Source organism: Elaeis guineensis, chromosome 3 (assembly GCF_000442705.2).
Source record: "Elaeis guineensis isolate ETL-2024a chromosome 3, EG11, whole genome shotgun sequence".
Taxonomy (NCBI): Eukaryota; Viridiplantae; Streptophyta; class Magnoliopsida; order Arecales; family Arecaceae; genus Elaeis; species Elaeis guineensis.
Genome location: NC_025995.2, coordinates 4,111,754 through 4,119,265, shown reverse-complemented (window position 1 = coordinate 4,119,265; position 7,512 = coordinate 4,111,754).

Sequence of the window (7,512 nt, the reverse complement as noted above, 5' to 3'; positions counted from 1 at the left end):
TCCCCTCCGACCCTGATGAAATCGGATCCATGGAGTCTGGCTTAGGGTAGGATAGCTCCCCTATAAAATCTTCTTCCCTCCCTTAAGACTCTCCACCGGACGATCTTTGAGCTTGATCTCTTGATTTCTTCCGTTGAAGCTGTGACCTCTCGTACTCGTGCTCGCTGGAAATTGAAGACGACGACGCTGCTGAAGCTTGAGGTAAGCCATTCTCCTCCTTCCTCTTCCTTTCTCCTCCCATGGCTTTGTAGACTCCTCGCCGGCTGTCGGGATCGTCAAAAATTCTATGAAACATGAAACTCCTGTTCGGTCGGAACCTTTTCCTCTCTTTTTCGGCCACCGACACCATCGGTTGCGGTGTCTCATCCCCGAGACCGGACCCTCATCTCTCTCTCTTCTTTTGAGTGCTTGGCCACTGGCGACCGGCCAATGGTCGAAATCATGAAGAAAGGGGATGGGTCCCTTGTTTTTCGAGAAAAAAAAAAAAAAAGAAAAAACTTCGTCGATCGAACCTCGCTGTCGGTGGCCTTGCTCCATTGCTATCGACCGAACGCCACCCACCTCATCGGAGCCCGGGTCACTGGGGGGGGACCTTGTCTGTCTTCCCCTGTTTCGACCCAAAAGAGGGTCGTGGGAAGAAGAAGGAAAAGAAAAAGAAAAAGAAAAAGAAAAGGAAAAGGAAAAAGAAAAAAAAAAAAAGAAAAGAAAAAAAATTGAAAAAAAAAGAAGAAAGAAAGAATTTTCTCTCTCTCCTCTTCCTCTTTTCTCTCTTTCCTCTCTCCTCTCTCTACCTTCTCTCTCTAGATTCTCTCTCAATTTTCTCTCTCTAGACCTTTCTCTCTCTTTATAGATTTTGTCTCCCTAAGGTCTTTCTCTCCTTCTCTGATTGCATCACAGATCCTAGGATAACTTGAGATAAAGTATGATGCCTAAGATTGCTCCGAAATTCATGCAGTAGATTAGATTTCGATCCGATCCATATTCAAAATTGATAACATCAATCATAGTTAATTCATATTAAGTCATCCTGATAGAATCTTTGATGATCTCAATCATGATTGCCTCATCTGAAGGATACGAAGATTCTCTCTTCACTTTCTCTCTCTAAAATTTTCTCTCTCTTCATGGATTTTCTCTCTCTAAAAGTCTTGTGGACCAATGGAAGATCCAGATACTCAGACAAATCTTGATTTTGGGTAATCCTAGTAAAAATTCTGGATTTGTGTTATTAAGATTGATTATCGATAATTTCTCTATATATGATTTTTATATTTGATCAGGGTCATGAAGAGATACGATTGTTTGCATAAGATATCGAGTGAAATATCTTGTTAGAAAAATTTATAAATCAAAGAAGAACATTGATTTCTATGCTTGAATCAGTTACCGATAAAGATAAGAATTTTTGTACATGATCACTATTATATATGCTATTTTACCGTTGATCTTGCATCATTAGTTTTGCATTGTCGGATTTGAGATCGATAAATTTATTATATCTGATATACTGTTATTTGATTTTGAGCATGAGTATGTTATGTCAATATATATGTATCAGAGATTGATGGGATAATTATATGGATATGACATATCTAAATTGATCATAATGTAAGTCGGAATTGATTTGATGAAATCAACACATAATGATTAAATGAAAAAGAGAGATATGGTATGAACTAGCCTTGTCATGTGGAACAACCTACCAAGAGCTTATGCCTGGGATAGCCCGCTAGGAGCTTATGCCTGGGACAGCCCCTACTGGCTTATAGGTGGATCAGCCGGCCAGGAGCTCATGCTGGGACAGCCCGTCAGGAGCTTATACCTGGGACAACCTCTCACGGACTTTCGTACGTGGGATAACCGGCCAGGAGCTCATCCTGGGATAGCTTTGAAATATTTTTAAGTGAAAATTGATTCGGACGATGACTAAGGTATAGATTTGGTTAGTTCAGAGCCAAAAGATAAGATTAAAAATCATGTGATTATGAAAAGAAAAATGAAAGATAAGACATGAAATAATTGTTGAACAAAAGTGTTTCACCTATTAATATATGATGATGCATCTCTTTTGACAAGACAGATAATTTATAGATATTTGAATTATTCTGGATATTGAACATGGGATTTTATGTTTTATTATTTATTCTTATTTTCAGATTATATTATTATATCGGTGTGATATGAGAATTCTTACTGGACTGTAAAACTCATACCCCTCCATTTCTTTTTCTTCTCAGAGTTACAGGACGCTCATGATTGGCTATAGCTTGAATTTATGGGTGAGCAGATGGATAGATAGAGTGTCATAGTACCTGATCAGAGAATTGAAGAAATTTAATTTGTAATTATGCAAGATTTTATGAATTATTATTGAAATTAATTGTTATGGATGTTAAGGTTGTAATGATTTAATTTGGCCTTGCATATTCTTTAGGGTTGCTTTAAGGAGTGTGTGGCCATCACATATCTGATCTGAATGTTGGGTTCAGGGCGTGACACCTTGTCTGTACCAAAATCCAAAATCTAAAAGCTTTTAGAAAAAAATTATCCAGTATCAAAGTCATCATTAAGCGCAACAGTTTAAATAATTATATTATAGATAAAATATAAATAATATCACCTTTTTGAACTCTAATTAGTATATATCTATAAGTTTCATTTTCGACAACCTGGGAGGTAGTGCTATCAATCTATCCATGTCATACAACTGCGAAAGACCTTGCTAGCCTTGAACATGAAGCCTCCCCTGAAATAAGTGTAAGCATGTCTTAGAGCTAGTATTTGCTCCTCCAATCTTATCTTAGTTCTGCATTTGTATATGTAGATCAAGTAATCTTGGCATCACTATTATTAGAAGAAATGTTTCAAATCCTGGACTATTCACCAAACCAAAAAGTGCCTAAGGGTCACTGGTTCTACCATAGTGTCAACCAAAAATAAACAATGATTACCACATGACATAATAAATATATCAAGTTTAATTAAACATCAATATAACAGATCGGAGAACTAACAAAAGCTTTGATCTTCTTTACTGAGGTCTTGATTCAAATAAATGGAGACTTGTATGTGGTGGTTCAATCGTCCAACACCAATAATTGAGAGGAAGTGGCGAGGACCTCTCAAAAAAATATGTGACAGGAGGAAGCCAAGAGAAGAATTATTGGAGAGAAAATGTGGGGGACGTGCTATTGGTGGATCTCTGGTGCAATATTTAGGAGCCAGCTGGTTTGATGGTGATGGAGTAGACTAGGTCTTGGAGCCGGACAACCATGCGCTCAATGGAATCGATAGAGTTCGGCCAGAAACATTGCAAGTAGAACAATATGCGGGCCATGGAGCATTCTTGCTACTTTTCAAGTTACACTTTAAACACCACTATGATATTCTTTATCGAGAAACACCGAAGATATTCCAACAAGAACTTAGGTTGCATTTTATAGCTGGCAATCTATTCAGATTACTGATAATTTAATATGGTAATCTGAATTATTGCATTTGATATATTTTTTAGGTGGCGATCAGATTGCTTCATAGAAGGTAATTTGGATTGCCTTGAGAAAGAATGGCTATCCAGATTATCACTTCTTTAACAATATTGTAATAAAAATTTTGGATAAAATTATTTCTCAAAAAAATCATACAAAATCCATTGCCCAACCCTCTCCCCCCCACCCCCCTCCGTATGCGCTCCCAACCTGTGGCTTCTCCATCTTCCTTTGCTTATTCGCGGCTCCTCCGCCTTTACCCCCTACTACCCCTCCGTGGCTCCTCCATGCTCATCCCCATGACCCCCCTGGCTTCACATGCACCTGCCCCCTCCCTAAACCCCCATTGTCCGAGGTTTCCCACACCCCTCGGTCCACCATTTTTTCATGCCATCAGCACATCCACATCACTCTTGTTACTTCTCATCAAGAAAAAGAAACGCACAAGAATAAAATTATTGGGAGTATTTTGAGAATTTGATTTCACATTACCGGTAATCTGATTATTATACTAAACATGTCATCAAGATTTTCAGTAATTTTACTGCAATATTATCTGTGTACCAAATACAGTAATCAATATTATTGACAATATAATGGTGGCAATCTATCCTAAAAGCAATCTATATTACCTTCCAAGATTATCTGGCGATGCACCAAATAAAACCTTATATTAATATGGCTTCCTTCAGTTGGTTGTTATCGATGTGGGTGTATGAGTTACACATCTACATGTGCCTTGGGCAACATCAAAAGCATTGCATTCTGGTGCAGAGAAATTACACCCTATAATCTATATACCATATCGTGGTATACCATACCAATCATCTCGTTTCGTTCTTATGGGCATCATGGAGTGGCAATCTGAGATGAGCATATGATAAATAGGACCTATAAAAAATGAGATAAGATGATTGGCATAGCGTGCTACTAAAGTGGTGCATATGGTGTAGGGTACCATTTCTCTTTGTTGCATGGCGTCAATCAGATAAGGCTTGACGAATGGAAACATAGAATCCTATGTTTTAACTTGACCTAAGCCTCTGAATTTGTGACCTAGTGTGCTGTGATTTTCCTAAAAAAATATATATAATATAATATAATATGATGTATATTCGCTCCACCATCTATGGAGAGGAAAGTCTCAACTACAAGTGCCTACGTATTCTATATTTTCCTTTTCAAAAAAAAGGCCTTGAGGACATGATACCTGGATGGATGGAGGCTTGACTTTGCATCGACCCAATTTGAATAATGAGGAAGAAGTGGGCGAGGCAAGAAAATGCCCAGATAGTAGGTGACGTGTAACTCAAAAAAGGTGCCACTACCAATGAGGATAGTAATGGCGTACAAGAGAAAGCAATGGTGAAATGATGAAAGAGAGAGGGAGGAGAAAATGAACTAAAAGGAGGAGCTGTTGTAAGAATATTAGTTATGATTGCTCACATGACAATACCAAGTTAGCATGCTATGTCAATTAGTATATGGTGTGTGAGAAATCATGTAATAACCATAGCATTACTACTATAGTATAGCATCTAAAAACTTCTATAATGAGGTTACGTTGAAATTTTTCTTTATCATGTGACTTGCGCACTTATTCAATTCACAAATGGTTTTCTGAATTAAACAAACCTTCTCCCGTAGGGCTAAGTGTTTGGGTGGTACCTTTCATGTGAAAGAATAGTTGATCTTCTTTCATGAGCTTGACCATCCAATGATATTGGTTACTTTGAGATTAATATGAGGGGCCTAACATTGCATAGACGGATGGAGTGGATCTGACTCCAAGTGCTCATCTATATTTAGATTTTTGTTTGACATCCTTCTTGTCTCGATCTGCAGAGAGAGGGAAGGAGAAGCCCGGCCCTCCATCCTCATGAGTTCTTGTGGCTCTCCTCCATCCTAGTGAACTTGTGTGTCAGTATTTGTTTTAAGTCGATGTTTGCCAAATAATATTTAATGCAGAACATAAGACATTGGGGGTTTCAATCACATTGTTAGTTCTGAATTGTGACTTTTACATTGAAACAATGATCCGTGTAAGTAATGATGTGAATATGAATGGATTTTTAAAAAAAAATTATTTATGTGATGATGATGTTACATATACGAAATATTTTCCATTGGTCATTGCAAAGAATGATTGCAAATCCACTTATATTTAACACTTCTTGAAGGTTATCTTGAAATTTCTTATTTTACAGTGCTTTTTTTTGAGGCTATTGCAATATATGCTGTTATTGTTGCAATCATTCTGCAAACTAAATTAGAAAGTGTGCTAGACCCTAAAATATATGGTCAAGAGTCTCTTAGAGCTGGATATGCAATCTTTGCTTCTGGGATCAAGGTGGGCTTTGCAAATCTAATTTGTGGGTGTGGTAAATATTCTAGCTTTTTAATCCGTATCAAGTGCTTTTCTTGATGAAGAAAAAGTTTCAATTCATTTTTGACCAATAAAATTTAGAAGTATCTTTGCCATTGGCTTTATGTGGGAATTATGGGAAGTAACTGTGCACTATATGTGATGCTCGGAATTTATCATTCTTTGTAAAGATTTTGGTGGTTGAAATTGTTGGCAATGCTCCTAGATTTTTTTGGAGTTATTGAGAATAATCATGTCATCTCAAGAAAATTTCAATATGGATGAATGCTTAGCATTGGATCTGCTTGTTTGTTTGTGTGATATTAGGCTTCTCATATTGATCTTAAAGCACCAAGAATCAGTAGACGGTCAGGCTCGTGAAAGAAGAGCAATTATTCTTCCACATCGAAACCTAGGGCCAAAGGTGGCACCAAGAAAAGCAGTTCACAATGGAGACCAATGTGGCGGAAGAGGATTGGGGCAATTTGGAATGTACATAGCATATCCCTCGTGTAAGGAGCTAATGCTAAGGTTTTCTTGGTATGCTCGCTGTTCTATAAGATAGATCTCTAATTTCAAAATTGCATATCTGGATTTAATTACAAGAACATGCATAGAAAAAATGTGTCTAAAATAAGGATTTATATGTGCACAGAAGGTTTTCAGGGGAGATGTATGACAAAAACTGTTATGACCCGGCCCAATTATCCAGCCCATAAAAGCCCAAAAAAAAAAAAAAAAGAGAGAGAGGAAAAATAGAGGAAAGAACGGGAGGAAGAAGACTCCCGTTGGGAGTCTTCCTCCCTGTTTGAATCTACGTGGGAGTTCAACTTTAGGGCTCCTCTATAAGAGGAGACCCTCTTTCCCTCCATGAAGATCAACCACCGAGGACCCCTCCTCTCTCTCTCTGTCTTTCTTCCTCCATTGTTTTCAGATAAATTTTATTGTGCTCGCCGGAATCTTGACCACAGCTCATTGGAAAAAAGGTAAGAACTCTCTCTAATCCTTCTCCTTATCTTCCAGAGTTTATAGGTGCTGGGACTTTGGCCGACAATCATCGAATTTTGGCCAAATAAGGGGCTCGGATTGTTTCTCCTATTTTTCTGCGTTGTTTTGGATTTTTTTTCATCCTCTTTGGTCACCGACGATCGTCGGATTTGGGTCGTCGGTCTTAGCCTGAGATTACCCTCCGACCTTGGGAGGTCATCGACTGGGAGGAGACCTCCCCTATCTTGGGAACAAGGGGATCAAAGGATTCCCTGTTCTATGAAAGAAGAAGAAGAAGAGAAGAGGACCACGTGGGTCCCCTCTTCTGTGAAGAAGAAAGAGAAAAAAAAAGAAAAGAAAAGAAAAAGAAGAAGAAAAGAAAAGAAAAAAAAAGAGAGAAAAAGAAAAAGAAAAAGAAAAAAAAAAAAAAGAAAAGAAAAAGAGGAAGAAAAATAGAAAAATAATAAATAGACTCTCTCCCTCTTTTCTTCTCTCTCTAATCTCTCTCGTCTCTCTCTACTTTCTCTCTTTAAATTATTTCTCTCTCCTAAGATTTTTAAAATTTTAAGAAGAATGATGATAAATTGAAAATGATCCTAGTGAAGGATTTTGATCTGTGATTATCGGACAGTGTACTGGCATCCACCTTGATCAAACGAAATATCTTTAGAT